This window comes from Thunnus maccoyii, chromosome 13 (assembly GCF_910596095.1).
Source record: "Thunnus maccoyii chromosome 13, fThuMac1.1, whole genome shotgun sequence".
In the NCBI taxonomy this organism is placed as follows: Eukaryota; Metazoa; Chordata; class Actinopteri; order Scombriformes; family Scombridae; genus Thunnus; species Thunnus maccoyii.
In genome coordinates, this window is record NC_056545.1 from 3,860,829 (window position 1) to 3,878,487 (window position 17,659).

The 17,659-nt window shown below is 39.8% G+C and overlaps 1 protein-coding gene and 1 long non-coding RNA gene across 4 annotated transcripts in view; both read left to right on the top strand.

Moving 5' to 3' along the window:
* cadm1a (cell adhesion molecule 1a) overlaps window positions 1-17,659 on the top strand; it is a 411,670-nt gene that overhangs the window by 21,749 nt on the left and 372,262 nt on the right. The gene's annotated exons all lie outside the window — the stretch shown is intronic.
* Window positions 6,743-9,635, top strand: LOC121909890. Its single transcript, XR_006099546.1, has 3 exons — window positions 6,743-8,589; window positions 8,899-9,123; window positions 9,348-9,635. It is a non-coding gene; the product is annotated as an uncharacterized LOC121909890 (long non-coding RNA).

The following is a 17,659-nucleotide window of genomic DNA, read 5'->3' on the forward strand; positions in this document are numbered from 1 at the left end:
TAAAATGCATTAAATATGCATTAATATCTTACTGGTTAATATTTCAAAACCAAAAGCCAAAAATGGGTTGAAATGTGTAGATTATTGGGATGGCTCATGAAGTTAAAAGCTGCTTCATATACACTATATACTGTGCTAACTGTGGACCATGGGCATCAATCTGCTGCTATAACACCCTCCATTCTTCTGGGAAGGCTTTCCACACCATTTTAAACCTGGCTCCCATCCTGCTCCTGTCCACACAAGAGCATTGTAGAAGTTGGCAGCTGATGTTGGACGATAAGGCCTGGCTTGCAGTCAAGCGTTCCAGTTCATCCCATAGGTGTTGGGCAGGGCAGAAGCAGACTATTGTCTAAAATATCTTTTAATGCTGAAGCATTAAGAATTCCCTTCATTGGAATTAAGGAGCCTTGCTCAAACCATGATAAACAGCCCCAGACTGAAATTACACCAATGTAGGTGGAAATTTGTGTTTACATTCTTTTGGCCATATAGTGTAAAATAAGTGAAGATGTCTGGTTTTGCTGTTTTGTGACAAAAACTGACCAAACATTATTCTTGAGGATCTAAACTGTACTGAAACTTGTGTATTTTTGTATATAGGTTTGGTTTGTTAAAGCTTTACACTGCTCCGTTTGAAGAAAACTGTGGCTTTTGAATGATCCTAATTGGTCACTTAATTCCAATCCCCATTAATCATATCTAAATGTGATGTGCTTTACTGCTGTAACTTAGCAGTTACAATTGCTCAGTAATGCCCTTCTTATACAGTAGAACCTTGCTTGAGACTTGAAACCCTGCAGATTTAAAATAAACCAATGCAATAATACTTGTGAATGCACCCATATACAAAAGGATGAAAAAAACTATGGATTGACCTACACTGATGCCAAACAAAGCTGACCTTTTCTCCAAGTCACATACAATTGCTCACACTTCCCCAAGCAGCAAACTAAACCTTATGGTTCCCTCCGTGCACTTAGCCTTCATCAAATATTAATCGTTTCCAAAGCATTGTGGCTTCGTTCACACTATGGTAAACTTATCCCAGCTGACAAAAATATGGCCTGAGCTGTGATGTTTAGCACTTGTTAATTTACTTTTTCCTCTCAGCCTGAATGGAGCACTGTGTACACATTCATTAGCATGATGCTACTTGCTCTCTCACATCTAGTTTCTGCTTTCAGAATGCTATTTATGAGCTTATTAGAGGAACATTAACTCAATCTCGCCATTTAATGGAAGTAAGGTCTTTATGACATGAGTGAATAGGTGAAAGTGCATAACTCAAATGTCTGGAAAGGTGGTGAAAAATGATGGCAAGATAGTAGCAATAATCTTAATTTGTTGTTATGTTAACACTGGGAAAGACTGCACCTTTTGACTCTTAATCCTTTGCCCTCAATTTGTAGTGGAAAAATACTAAGTCCTATACAATGAAATCTGCATGACTCAGGTTGAAGATGAAGCATCCTCTGCATGTACAAAAGTATCTGATGGAAACTCCAAGCTGCCTCCTATAAACCCCCACTGCAGGATGCCGTGTGTTTAATATTTTACACATTTCACATTACAGATTGTTGAAGTTGCGATGAATAGATTTCTTTGACATAGTTGTATTTTTGTGCTCTGCTCCAGACCTCAGCTCAGGTAGGATACAGCGTCTGCAAAGAACAGGCAGAGCACCACACCGTTTCAAGAGATTAGAGGTCGGTCAGCCCGAGGAACCAAATCGATACAGCCTCTCAGGGAAAGGATTGACCATGCATTGATCCAGACCTAACAGGAGCTGGGGATGCACTAGACCACTAAAAGTAGAAGTCAGATGATAACAATATACCCACCTTGTAGCTTGATTTCTGAATCACAGAAACCAGTTTGGCATTTATGTTCTCATCAAAACAGTTATTAGGTTACGTATTCAGCGAAATTACTGACTTCCTGGAAAAAAAACAGAATGCCGCAGTCCTGTACATCCTGCTGTCTTTTAATAAATGTACAAAATTGCAAGAATGAGAAACGCATAGTTTTTAATTTATCAATAATAAATCGACTGCATTTATATAGTGCCTTTCTAGTCATGTCAACATTCACACACACATTCATATGCTGATGGCAGAGGCGGTCATGCAAAGTGCCAACCTATTCATCAGGATTTAATTTAATGCACATTCTCACACACACACACACACACACACACACACACACTCACACACTCACACACCGCTGGCACAGCCATGGGAAGCCATTTGGGGTTCAGTTTCTTGCCCAAGGACACTTTGACATGCAGACTGGAGGAGCCGGGGATCGAACCGCCAATCTTCCGATTTAGTGGACGACCCGCTTTACCTCCTGAGCCACAGCCGCCCCCTGTTGACTTACTAGGAATATTAGGATGCCTAAATGTCTGATTTACAGGTAGAAGTTTGAGTTTGACCAGGCAACTATGTGAGGCGGTGAACTGAGGAGGGCTTGTATTCTTGTTGTTTATCATGTAAGTTTTGTACTGTAATAAGTAGCATGCCTTGACATTTTTGGAGATTCTTGTGGACATTGACTACTGATATATTTATTTTTACTTTTTAGTTCTGAAAGATTTTACGATGCTGATGGAGCGAGACTGAAACCGATACAACAACTACATTGGATGCCCCATTAATTCAGTTTATGTCACTTTATCACAAATACTCAACACACACACACACACAAATCCCAACGAGGGATCACAACACTTCTTGGACACAACACAACACCTAACATGGAATTAATTCCTCTGTCCGTCTCTTCCATCTGCACATGTGAACTCATACAGTATCACCTTTGTGCACATGCTTAGAAACTTGCTTTGTGTTTTCAAGAACACACAATAGAAGTGAGGAAGTGTAGTATGTCTATTATTATCCATGATGGAGTTCTATCCTATGTAAGAAAAGGTGATGTGGTGGTTGCTACAGCATAGGTATATATATATGCAAAGTAGAATCTCCTTCACTGCCATTGCTTCCAGTATATATAATATATATTCATGACATGCATATGATCACTTTTTTCCGACTGTAGAATGGAAACTCATTCAGAACATTGAGCAAGCAAGCATATTCTTCATTTTAGTCTTTTCTATGTTATTGCAGTTAAAAAAAAACTTGGACATACTTTGACCTCAGCAATGCCTCCATTTTTTTTATGGTTTGATTCCAGTTATCTCCTGCCTGCTGGAAAGGGCTACAATATCCAGAGAGAGCAACAATGTTTGTCTCTAAAAGCAGAGACTCGAAGTGTGTGGGAAGTGAATGTGAAACGAGTGAGCACATCTCTAAGGAAACAAAAGCCAACAACACTAAGAGAAACATTGTCCAAGAGAAATGGGGTATTTTTGTTTGTGTAGATCTGTTTTAGTTATAAAAAAATCAGACAAGCAGGGAACTGACATTTTACAGCTGTGACTGTTAATGCCAGCGATCTATTCACCTATGTGTACTTGAGTTTTAATGTTTCTAAGCTTTTGTTTGTTCAGTTTTGTCCAAAAGAAATGCTTAAATGTTCCCAATATTATCAAAAAACAACCTCACTGCTGAAAATGTGCAAAGGACAGACATACTTTACTGTCTTATACCAGAAAAACCACTTTACAGTACTACGATACACATGTTTCTGCCCAAAAAGCAAAGTTTCATGATGTCAGATTCAGATTCAGTCTGTATTACACATTACAAGCCTGGTTGTATTTTGATGATTTAATCAAAATAAATTAATTTGAACACAATTTCTACAATTAGTTGTTGCACATCCAGTTTTTTCCTTGTATTTCCATTTTTTTTCCCTGTGTACCCGTGTCTCTTTCCTCAGCTCATTTTAAAGATGATTAATTTGATGATTTCTCAGGTTGTGAGAGTAATTGTGCATTACACTGTGTGCCTGTGCCAGTTGATATAAAGTGCATCTCCTTTAATCTCACAGGTGACCCTGAGATTTGCAAGCTTTCATGTGTGGTGTTTTTCATCAAACAAAACTGAAATTGCTGCCAGTTTATGCTGTATTGTATATAGTTTCACAACATTTTAGCAGCAATTCAAATAGAAACTTATTTCTACTTAACCAGTATGCAACAGTTGTTAACATGTTTGTTGTGAAGACAACCTTCAAGTACTCTGAGTGTGTTTAAATCAGATAAATGTGATGTAAGTTTTGATAGATAAATTACATTTGCCTCTAAAGTGAAATATAAATGTCCTTTTATTCCATTGTAGTTGGTGCGACATTGTTGTTTTCTTCCACATTGTCTTTCCTCTCACTGCTCACTGGCAATAACCCTGCTCTTATTGGCTGTCTTTCTCAGGAGTGTAATCTCACCAAGGTTGAGCAACATTTAATTGCTATTCATATGCTCCTGTTATCTTCCATAGGAAAGAAGAATTTAAATGCCTGACAGACAAAATTAGGGTTCTGTTATGTGGAAATTGATCCTGTAGTATAGCTGCTGCCCTCATAATTAGCCCTGCCAATGACAACTGCAGGCTTATTGCTAAACAAACCCAAAGGCTTGGATACTGATATGTGATGTGGATTGGATTGTTTTGGTCTGACACTTACCTATTCTCTTTCCAACCCACATTATTACTGGGACTTTGAATGCTGACCTTGTCCACTTGTTCAGACACTGAAGACAGTGGTTCATTGAATTCAATCCAATTGCTCTTGTATGGCCTGCATCTGTCTGCTTAACAGAACCAATTAGACAGTTAATTCTGGCTGCAGTTCTGATCAAGTGATAATGACGGGAGAAGAATGGAAAGTGGCCCAAATTTTCTCTGGCTGAATCACAGGTAAAAGTTAAGGCTTTGAGGGGTTTCTCATTCAGAAAGGCAAGTCAGGCCTCAGAGCTCTGGCGGGACCCTTTTTCATCCACCTGGCTTTGTCAAGACTAGTTAATTTCAGTCTATTCAGGTGGACTACATTGTGCGCTGCCTGCCTGCCCATGCATTTCATCTGTCAGACCTTTTGTTTTGAATCCTGCTGAAGATGAACCGGAGGCACTGAGTCGGAGCTAAGGCAGGGATTAGGACCATTCATGCTTTCTTGGAGGTGGGCTAACATTGAAAATGTCAAGGAGGGTGAGGTGATACAGCTCTATTTGAATACATACTTGTAGGCACATCACAGCAATGATGTGGATTTGTGGGGGGTAATCATTATTATGATTGACAAGATTCTTTATTCTGAATGTCTCCTCCTCCTTAAAAGGCCTTAAATGTCTGCTATATACACTATATGGCAAGAAGTATGTGGAAACCCGGACATTGCACTTATAAATGATTGTAAAACATTTCAGTTCCAAAACCATGCTGCTGTAACAGCCTCCACTTTTCTGGAAGGCTTTCCACCAGATTGTGGAACTTGGCTTCAGGGATTTGAGCATTAGTGAGGTCGGCCATTGATGTTGGGTGATGAGGCCTGGCTTGTAGTCTTGAGCCTTCCGTTCCCTTTCAAGTGAGACTGTCCTCCCAAGAAAAAGCCAGAGGACAAGAGCAAAAGAGTAAATCAGATGAAGTTATTATAGGACGACAAAGTGTGCGTAGGCAGGACGTTGGGGTTGAGGGGATGGGTCAACAAACTTTAAGACAGGAGGACGATGTTCATTTCCCATTTCCCACTGCGAGTCAACACTGTTTTTTAAAAGCAATGACCACAACCGTCCCCAAACCTTAAGAAAGTAGTCATTTTAGCCCAAACAACAATGTATCCCTAACATTAAGAAAGTACTTATTTTAACCCAAACCATGATCTTTTTAGAACCCTAACCAGACCTTAACCATAGCAGTGTCACATCATAAAACATTAATTTCACAAAGTGGCTGGTATCAGTTTTCAAAGGCACAGACGAATGATGTCGTCCCGGTGATTCCTGCCTATACGGGCGTCAGATCAGAATGTGTTGTATGTGTTGTTCTGGAGTGCATGGACCAACAACTTATTTTGGTGTTTCATTTGGATGACTTGTTGGTTCGAGTTCATCCCAAAAGTTTTTGATTGTCAAGTTGAAATAGGAAAGAGTCTTCTCCAAATTGAGTGACCGTGGCTCAGGAGGTAGAGGTTATCCACTAATTGGAAGATTGGCGGTTCAATTCCCTGCTCCTCCAGTCCGCTTGTCGAAGTGTTCTTGGGCAAGATATTGAACCCCAAATTGCTCCATCGGTGTGTGAATATGTGTGTGTGAATGATTAGTTCCTACTGATGCACAGATTGCCACCTTGCATGGCAGCCCCTGCCATCAGTGTATGAATGTGTGTGTGAATGAGTGAATGTGGCTTATAGTGTAAAACACTTTGAGTGGTTGGAAGACCAGAAAAGCACTATATGAATGCAGTCCATTTACCAAAGTTGGAAGCATGTTATTGTCTATATCATTGTATACTGTAGCATACAATTATATTTCATTGACACAAATAAGGGTGTGCACATACCTTTGGCCAATGTAGTGTAATTTTAGAAATATATTTAATATATTATTGGATTTGTTAATTCTAAATATTCTGACAAAATATGACATTGGATCAAATAAGTTTTTTTTTTTATATCATACTGTTATTTTCATTCATACATGCTACATTTGTACATGTAAAACCAGTATGTAAGCCATTAAGTTCGCCCCTCTCAACAAATTATAGCATTTCTGGAGCGTTCTTGTTTTAGAAAATCCTAGAATATTAAAATCCTTTTAAAAATCCTCCTTAAAAGTAATAAATTTAACTCTCTGCAGACACTGTCTGTTCCAAAAAGGCTCATCTGTTGTAGTTCTTAGTAAATATTCCATTCAATTTGTATTCACATTCATCCAGCATGTTACATCTGCATCACCTTTTGTTTCCTTGTTATCCCATTCTTTCCACCAGAAAAAAAAAAAAGGAAATCCAAACACCAAATCAAAATAGAAGCTGAAAACTCTCATTTGCTAATCAAACTTGGGACAAGAGGTAATTAATTCTTTGGAATCAGTCAATTAATTTGCATAATAAGAGGTACCATAATTGTGACTTCTGCTACTCAAGCCCAAAATTGTAATTAGAGATTTAGTCTGCATTACAGCAGAAAAGCCTGTTTTTTGGGAGCTGCTTCAGAGAGGAGATTGAGCATCCGTTGCTCTGGGATGGAAACACTGGCAGAGTTGCATCAGAATAAAAGCGTTTCCTCCACAGCTCTCCTCTTGCTCGGCCCTGAGGGGAAGTGCTGGGAGGACTGATCTTCTAATCGGTAAAGAACCAAGACCTCAGCTTTCAGGGGCCCCAGTCTCTTACAAGTCTACCAGGGACCCTGTTCCTCGTCTTTTTCTCCTCAGCTTATTTTCCCCGACTCCATTTGCAATTATTTATCTGCAATAATTTCTACAGTCTGTACCGCTGCCACGAAAAAAAAAAGGGGGGGAGCTGGAAGATGAAGGGTTGCATTATGGTGGTGATATTAGCCTTCTGCTGCGTGCTCACTCAGCTGTGCGGCCTGGACAGAAGAAAAGAGAGGAGAAGAAAAAAAAAAGGGCAATGCAAAGCATAAAATAAAATAAGGGAGGAAATGTCACTGGGTGTCGTGAGAGGACTCAGATCGATTCTAGTTAATCATCCACTTTACTTTCCTATATAAGGTCAATTAAAAGACTCCAGTCATTTGGAGGATATATGATGCTGGACCGCAAAGCAAACAAGAGGGAATTCTATCCTTCTTTTGTGTGCTTTGTTTGGCATTTTGTGCACAATTTGATACAGACATGCTGATTTGTGTTTGTATTCATGTGGGCATTGTTGTACTGAACATACAGAGCCTCATATATGTAGTATAAGACTCTGGAGGAGGTAGTGTTTTCCTTTTTGCTTTTTCTTTGGTATTGTTCTTTTGCACGTGCAAGGAAATTAGGTCTGAGCAGTAAAACAGCATTATAAGGCTTGCAATATGAACATCGCCTTTCATTCAATTCCAGTGAGCTAGTAATGTGATTAAATATCATAAAATCTTGATGCAGGGTGGTTCATTTTGTAGCAGACACATTCTATCACACTTACTGTAACGCTGGCTGGGGTCAGCACATACACATCATGTGTCTGCTATCTCTCGCATGAACAACTTTAAGAAAATGTCAACAGGATGTCAGGATTAGATCATTTACTAGCGGAAGCAAAGGTGAACCCAAGCCGCACAAATACAGTAAGTCTGAAGAGTTGACATAAACATCACCAGTCAACTTGGCTACTATATGAGACTAGGCTTACTATTCTTTGTGTTACCTCAAATGTTGGTTTTTCCACTCATGGCTTACATGTTGCATTTGGTTTTTGTTGAGTAGTCTCTATATATAGTAGTCCTGCTCTGTTGCATGACCAAAACTACTTTTTCACTCTGTTTGAGGGCAGTCTCTGCACTCTGGGCCTTAATTCTGATTAGCTAGTGGTCTTTTCCTCATCCTCATCTTGTCGCTGGACAGGATTGATTGGTGTAGGCAGCTCGTGTCAGCCATGATTGTGTTTAACTTGCTTTGCTTTGAGAGGGGATCAAGTCTTTCATGTCATAAGGCTCAAGTCCAAGTGGAGTCACTGGTGTTCAAGTGTGAGTTGCAAGTGTTATTTCATTTTATATTTGTATTATAGTGTTTTATTTTATCAAGTTAAGTCTATTTAAAAAAAAGAAGAAGCTATTTTGGTTTTATATAAATAATTGTACATTTTCTTTACACATATACTCTAGTGGATGCGTGTATACAAGGACTAGTAAAAAGGGGAAAAAAAGAAAGTACTTCTTTCAGCTGTGTCTATCGCTCCACTTTGTAACAAGGATTTGTTCTTGTTTTCCACAAGTATGATGTTAACCCAACGTGGCTATATCATAAATAGGGCAAATGCCTTTCCACCACCACAGGAATATTCATGAAGTCGACACGGCAGTAAATTGAACGAAGGCTGTTGTAAAATGCGGTGACAGTAGCTGAGGGCCCAGGGCTGTTGCTCCCTGCCAGGGTGAAAGGCATTGAGCTGAATGTGGTGCAGACTTCCTCTGATAGAGTATTAACTGAACGGTGGAAACAGCTGGAGTTACATAACAGTTCCTCTGCATTTAGTCTGCTCAGATGGAGAAAAGCTGTGGGTGAGTGAATGTAGAGATGCCATTTTTCAGCCATGTGACTTTTTGCAAGCTAAATGTCTAAATGTGTCCATTTAAGTAAAAAATAAATAAATAAATAAAAATCTGCGTGCAGCTTGGAGATGCTGTGATACTGTGCCAATGTTTGTGTCAGCAGGCCTGTGTGTGTGTGTGTATGTAGTGTGTTGTTCATTTTATGATTGTATATGTGTGCTATCTTCCTCTAGCGCTCTAAGGGGCTGATGGGAACCTGCACTAATTCAAGCATGCAACCCATGAGCAGCCACCCCCACCCCCCCATCATCCCCAGTTTGTATCCTGCTCTTACATGGTCACAACTGCATACTGGGATGCAGGCCAGACTTGGCAAACCAGACGCTGCTGTTCCAGAGACCAATGCATATATATTTATCATCTCTGCTTTCACTGAGAATGGATCAATCTGAGATTTTAGACGTTGTTCAATAAATGATAAATTGACAATAGTTTTGGCAGTTCTTGAATTGAGTACCGGCGCATTAGTCGCCCCCCCCCCCCCCCCCCCACATATACTGATACTCCTTGAATGTAGGTCAACATTTTATAGTTGATGTCTTATCAAGATCACTCCATTTCCTGTTCAAACAAGAGGAGGTGAGAATGTGCTGTTGCTCTCCCACTGTGAGGTAAATCATATTTCAGTTCAAGAATGGTTGTTAAATGCCTTTCTGTCTGAATTGTAATTTGTCTTTAAAAAGATGTGATTGTTTCCTGGTGAACTGCTCTTCCGGAGATAAATGAAACCAGTCAAGCAGACGGTCTTCTTTTCAATGTTAAAGAATGATTGATTTAACTTGTTTAAAATTTTGCTGTACTCAAAATTAGTAAATGAAAATGACTGAAAATGTCTATTGCTAAGGGTTTAACAGAACAGACAGAACAAGAACTCAATAATAGCTAAGTGTATGAATCTGAAAATAAAATAATAATAAAATGTATTTTCTGTGTTATATTTAGTATTTTAGAATTTTAGTTTTTCCTTTTTCAAAGTTAAGAGGCAAACCAATAAAGGGCCTATTATAGTTTTCAAAATGAAAGACATGCCTTTTAGTTCAGCTGCCTTTTTTCTTTTCATCTGAAGGTCAAAGGCAGCAGCAGATGCCACAGGTAATGAACCATGAGAACACTTGAGATGCTGCAAAATTAGCAAAATCAGCAATGACAATGTAGGTCTTGGCAGCATGAACAGCTTCAGAGACACAGAAAGTGTGCATCATCTCAGCCTGCTCCACTTTGCTTGTCAAAAACCATCACAAATGAAGTTAAGGCCAGCTGCCATCATTTGGGTAAATATGAAGCAAAGTGGAACTTAAATCACTGTTCAGTACTCCTGCATGAATTTTCAATATGTATGAATGCTTGTGTGTGTGCGTATTCAGTGAACTGTGTGACAGATGTTAAAACCTTAGAATAAGTATTTCAACGCTTATGTCCTTTGGCTTTGTTCGTTGAGATGAATCAACATCCCTCAGGTCTCGCTCTGATGTGGCGAATGAAAAGCAGTCCTGCACAATGGGTCAAAGTAGGAGGTTTGCGGACGGCCTTGGTCATCAAAAGGCAGTCAGACATGTGCTCTGGCCTGTTGTGTTGGAGACACACATGTTGGCAGAGCTCCACAGCTCCTTGGTAGCCTGGAGAGGAGGACCTTGGCCATTCAGTCGGGCATGCACAAAAGCGCCCACAGTTTTACCAACTTTTTTTACCTCTTATCCAGCAGCTTCATTCACTCATCTATCAACAAAGGTGTTTAGTGAGGAACAAGAACAGCATGGGTCAAGGTGGAAACCTGACCATCTGAAGATGAGCTGTGGTGTTGCCCCTGGCAACAGTGTGTTTTCACTGTTACCTGTACTTGTCTCGAACGCAAATGAGGGTAATATTAAGCTTACCTCCTACTGCACTACTGTATAACAGTATAACAGCAGTATTAAATGAGTTTCACCCCATGTCAGACAAACTTTATTTATATTTATTACTGCAAGTAATCCAGGCAGGGCAGTGAGGAAATACATTTTGTTTTATAGCAATGATCCAGAACAGTCCTATCCAAAAAAAAAAAAAAAAAAAAGCAAAAAAATGGGGCTGTAGTCAACCAAAGAAAATCTTGGTCGACTAAAATCGTACATAATCTTGGGGGGGCGATGTAACAGGACAGAGTGCACAGTAAACTCAGCAGCCACACATTTCTCTGTTCTGTATTTCTCTGTTTTGTGTCTTCAGGTTATGCTAACCCATTGTTGCTAACTTTGGAGCTAACCCCCTTTACTTTTCCAGCATTTTGGGAAACAACAGACGTGACTTTTTAGCATTTATTAATTGACACACTGTAGTCTGTGCTGTACATTTACTGCCAGACTCGCTCCTTCCCACTTGCTACACTAACATACTCCTTAACGGAGCCACGCTACCAACGGTTTCCCAGGCAACGACAGAGGTTGACTCACGTACTGGAACGGCGCTGCACAGAGACTCCCAAACGCTATCGATTTCAAATATTAAAAAATATTTTCTTTTTGGCCTGGCGGGGGTTCTCGTTCTGTCATTATGGAGAAACACAGATTCAGTAAACGTTCAGTAAACGTTGAGTACAGTTGGACCCAGCAGTCTCCATTTGGTTGGGTGAGTTCAAAGTTGTGAAAACAACGGGGGTGTTTTGAATACACCCCCGTTGTTTTCACAGGTAATTTGTTAGTCTGTCCCTCCCGCCGCAGGAAATAATGGATTACTCCTGGAAAGCTGTTGATGTAGCATCTTTCTCCTTATGAAAATAACACGGAGATAATTTGACCAATGAGAATTTAGTCGGACAAGGGCATATCGACCAACTAATCGACCAGTCAACCAGCAGACTACAGCCCTACAAAAAAGGTGATTTTGGTTTAAAAAAAGAAAAAAAAAAAGAGCTAACACAACAATGGTGCAAACACAAGCAGCAGCTTAGGCAGGTTACAGCTGAGGAACATGTGAATGACTGACAACAGCCCCAGCAAACACAAGTGAGACTTAGTTTAAAGGGAAAAAAAAACAAGCAGGGAAACAGCACGGTGGCTGTCAGGGTAGTTATTAAACTGGAGAGCAACAGCATGCATCTGGATTAATGTCTCTGATGGCAGCTTCAAAAACAGGAACAGATTAATTCGTCCAGTTGGAGTCTTATGCAACTCATTCCAGTCTCGGTCCAGTGAAGTGGAATGAGAAAAAAGCTCAGGGGAGTATTGGCTTTTGAGGACTTTATATGTAACAGACAGACCAGATATTGTGTATAGCAGCTAATGTTTTTTAACATTAAAGCTTTACTAAATAAATAATTGTTTAGCATTGTCATTACCAGATGATTATTAATCTCAGTTAACTGAGGTAAACATAAAATTCTTAACGCAACCAGATTACCAGATGTGCATGTAAACTGCCTCTTCAGATTTCAGTAGGCTTTTGCACTGTGGTCATCTGATGCACTAATGTGTGTTGTATTGTCAAAGCAGGCAAACATGGTGCTGTGCAGTGGAGTGGGAAGTAGGAAGGTGAATATCAAATTAACAAATGTGGCAAAATGGTTTGCATAATAATAGGCACAGCTATATTTGATAGGTGATGATGACTCCCAGATGTCCAGAAGTCTTGAAAGATGATATTTTGTTATCTCATGTGCACACAAGATGTCTGCATAGTTAACACACATTTCTCTGCTCCCCACAGGGTTAATTAAACTATGCAGAGAGTGGATAAACATGCATAGTTTTAACCATTTTGGTGACTTTCATGGGCAAGTAGAATTACTCTTAACTGCAGTATTTTCTGTAGTTAACTAGCCCTTTCTAGCTGAGATACAAACCATGTGGAAAAGGTTGTCTTTGTGTGTTTCGTTGTTAATGATATCTAGTACAAGTCATAAAGGATGAGTTTAAAGTGAAGCATCACTATAACGCCAAATTATCATCTTTTGCACCCTCCCTGAGGAACATGACTCAGTATCACTTCAGTTTTCAAAGCACAGCCCATAAATTGTATCAATACACAAAGTGAAGAGGTTGATCCTTGTAATATAATTTTGTGTTCCAGAAAGTATTTTTTTATGGAGAACAAAATTTAGCTTGTTTGCATTTCCTCAAACAATTACACCCTGGTGAGCAAAAGCCTGAATGATGGGGAGTTAACAGCCTGTCTCCAGAGAGAGCATTACTGGAAGCTGACTTCGTCAAACCGTAACTGGAAGTGTACACCCCACATGAGTTAAGTATCTGCCAGGTTCATGTGACAGTTGCTGTAAATCTAGCACCAGTTCTGTGAGAAAAGCCTTAAAAACTGCCCTTTTTCTCTGTTTCCTTCAGTAATTTATTTAGAGACAGCTGATTGAGTGCCTTCAAATTAGGTTTCTGGAAATACAAATCCTCAGGAACAGCCATGTTATTAGCTACAACAGAAGAAAAACTCACTACTCCTCTCTGTAACTGCTGACCTGCTAATGGATGTCTACTACTCTTGTATATGCTATGAAGCTACTGAAGAGACTGCGGATTACAATTAACATGTAATTGTGAAAGAAAAGAAATAAGAGGGCTGTGACTTCTGTGGCGACACTGAAAGAACACTGGGTCCCCGCTGGTTGACACACTCAGACTGAAAATGATTAGTTAACAAAAACCTGTGATTTTCAGTCTTTCTGAACATTTTCTGTTTGCTGAGTTTTCATTTAAATCCAAGCAGCCAATCACTACATCGGTCAGTGGTAAAGTGTAACTCCGAACAAGCATATTGGAAGGTTGTACAGCACTAAAAAGTATGACAAGTTGTTACTTGCTCCCAAAGGATGTAGTGTTCAACAAACCATGTCTTTTGAAAGAAAAATTTATTTTTCTGTTTCTTACCAACAGTCCACGCTGGTTTCTTTTAACTATTACCAAAAGGCTTCACTAACCTTAAAAAAACACTCCATCACTTCAGCATTGCACTCATATAACACTGTCAGACTCACAATGGACAGTTTTTGAAATTTTGCACAGCTCCCACTGGATCTACAAAAGGCATTATACGTGTTTTTGTCACATATACATTAGTACTTCCCAAGACCTGTAAACAGACTTTGATGTATAAAATCAGTGGAGCTCCCCTTTAACCAAGCAGTTCTTCATGAATGTTCCCAACCTTAACGTATTAGTTATTTTAACCGAAAACATGAAACTTTCCCTTGACAATTAGTTTTCCGAACTTTAATCATAGCAGTGGCAGATGAGGAACCTGTCATATAAATGTCAGTGATTTGTAACAGTTTTTGAAGACACTATTCCTGCCAATTCTTGAGTCAGATCAGAAAATGATTGTCTTTTTTTTTAAGACAATGAAAAAATATTGTATTTCAATGCTGAGACTTGTTGCTTTAGGGTGGTGCAACCATCATGTTGTGTCCAACAGGGGCTCATCCTCTTGGCATTATCAAAATCCTCAATTTCCTATAAAAATTAAGCCATTAGTTTGAGAAATCTGCTCGTTAGAGCCAGATTGTTTCTGAGTAGAAATGGGAACTTTTGCCGGATGGTGGCACCACAGGATAGGTCAGCGGGGTCACTTAAAACAGTATGTCTAAAGTTAAATGGCTTAATTTGGCCAGGACAGTAATAGAAAAGCACTTTAATATTTCTTTAGTTTGATAGACCAATGATTACTTGCAATAGTGCAGAAAAAAATGTATACTAAATACTAAAAACCACCACCTGTCAAATCAATTTTAGTTTAGTTGCGTTTAAGTTCTTGCCAAAACTTTCCTTTTATTAAAATTAGTCTGTTAACTTTGCCTTTTCACATTTATTATTAAGACATTGTTCGTGATGCACTGGAATATCAGCAGTGAAAGCTTTGCCTCTATTTCCCTCGCAGTCTTTTATAGGGGTCAGATCATTTGAGGATAGCTGTTCCTTAAATTATCCAGCTGCTACTTTTGGTTCAGCCTGATTTCAGTTGTGTCAATAATAAACCAGTCTGTGGGTTTTGAGAGCTGGGACCTCTGCCAGGCAACATCTTTGCGGTTAAGCAGCTTGGTTACCATTGCTCAGACCAGAAACTGGGGGTATTTTTAATTTTCAGCTTCTTTAAACGATCATACCGTGGCATGTTTTAGCACGTTTACAAATTGCATATATTCTAATCACTGTAGACCATTTTGCCATTGATTTCCTTACAGATGACCATTAGTTCCAGTTAATTTCAGTAAACTGAGTATGCTGAATACCAGTGGTGATGTTCTGATGGGATCATGAATTATTTGCTCAACTTCATAAGACTAAGACTTTATTTTGGAAGGATAATATGATCACTTTGAGCGCAAAATTTGCAAGCTGTGATGGACACTAATTAGAACACTCAAGCCTGTAAAAAATCAGGGAGCTACTGTATGAATCACTGACTGAGCATAACCTGCATCCTTCACCAAAAAACAAATAAAAACAAAACCTCAAACCCTTATGCTCTGGCCTTTCACTGCATACTTCCATTTATCCATTTTCTGTCGCTTATCCGAGACCGAGTCACGGTGGTATCATACTAAGTAAGGAAACCCAGACATCCTTCACCCTGGCAATGCCCTCCAGCTCCTTCTGGAGGATCCCAAGGCGTTCCCAGGTCACAAGAGATATGTAGTCCCTCCAGCGTGTTCTGGGTCTGCCCCGGGGTTTCCTACCAGTTGGACGTGCTAGGAACACCTCTAGAGAGAGGCATCCAGGAGGAATCCTAACCAGGTGCCCAAACTACCTCATCTGGCTCTTTTCAATGCGAAGGAGCAGCAGCTCTACTTGGGGCTCTCCATGAATGTCCGAGCTCCTCACCCTATCTCTAAGGCTGAGCCCAGACACCCTCCAGAGGAACGTCATTTCAGTCGTTTGTATGATCACATTCCTTCAGTCACTACCCAAAGTTCATGACCATAGGTGAGGGTTAGGATATAGACCAACAAAAGTGCTGAAAAGAATGTTAAATATTAAAATATGCCATGAAAAATTACAAAAAGTTTCAAGAGGCTTTGGGAACACCTCTTGCTTACCCACTGACATTTCAAATTCTCCACCATCTGTCAAATTTAGAGATTTCGCATAGAGGAACTGGTAAATTGAGAGCTTTGCCTTCTGGCTCAGCTCTTTCTTCACCACAACGGTCTGGTACAACACCCACATTACCGCTGATGCTGCATCAATCCGCTTGTCAGCCTCATGCTTCATCTTAACCTCACTCGTGAACAAGACCCCAAGATACTTCAACTATTTCACTTGGGGCAGCAACTCACTCCCAACCCAGAGGGAGCAGTCCAACCTTTTCCGGCAGAGTACCACGGCCTCAGATTTGGAGGTACTGACTTACATCCCGACCGTTTCACACCCTTTCACTGCAGTCAATGAGAAAAAATTGAACACTTATAAAAGTTGTCGACATAAACACGTTATCTTCCCGACCTTTCCACTACAAACTCCGGTACCCGTGTCTAGTCCGAGCCCTGGGCAATGGCAGAAACTATTAAAGAGTAACAACACACCAAAATTCTGCTAGTTCCCTTCTTCCCAGTATATTAAAAAAATGTAGCAGAGGACTTGACAGGACAACGACTGTAGGGGGCATGGCTTCGTGGCTTCATGGCTTCGTGGCTTCATGGCTTCATGGCTTCTTGGCTTCGTGGCTTCGTAGTGTGTGTCACGGGAGGTGAGAGGACACTGACTGACCACCACTCAGTGTAGGGTGAACAGTGATGTAAAGCTGGTAGTCAGAGCTAACCAACCATGAACAGCTGCTGTCAGACTCTCTGTGTCCACACTAGAAACACAGTCCGCCAGAGCTTTGATAGTCACTTGAAGCTTATTCATGGCCCTTTGTAAAAGTTTGTGTGGTACCTTTTGTTGTAGCTGAGCTAGCAGCTCTGCTACAAAAGGCTCTCCTCTGTCTGTGTGTGTCTGTGTGTGTGTCTGATTTTTATAAATTTGGTGTCAATGTCAATAATAATACCAGCATTGATGTGTTTCATCACAGTACAGTCATATCATTTCTCTGAAAACATGTTTAAGTTTAAAAAAACTTTAAAAAAAACAAACAAAACTATTCTGTAATGGTCTATTTAAACCTATTTGATGATCACTACAAACAACTTATAGAAAAATAACGGCTTTGAAAACACAAAATTAAAAGCATACAAGGGAAAAATACATTTTTGCTGAACATAATTATATTAAAGTGCAACGCTATTTGCCAAACTTAAAAAAAAGGATTTTCAAGCTAGTGTCTTTGTTCGATAATGTACGTAACTGAGTGTTAACAAAACAAATGAAACCTATTGAATAAATATAGCTGTCAGGTGATCCACAGTTCTCTAAAATGTATTGTCATTAAACAATATTCCTCTCCAGGAAAATTACAATACAGTAAGTGATCTACAGTTGAGGAGGAATACAGTACTGCTCACCAATCAGCCAGAATGTTCCCATTAGGGGTTAAGGTCAGGGTTAGGGTCCCATAATTCACCACAATT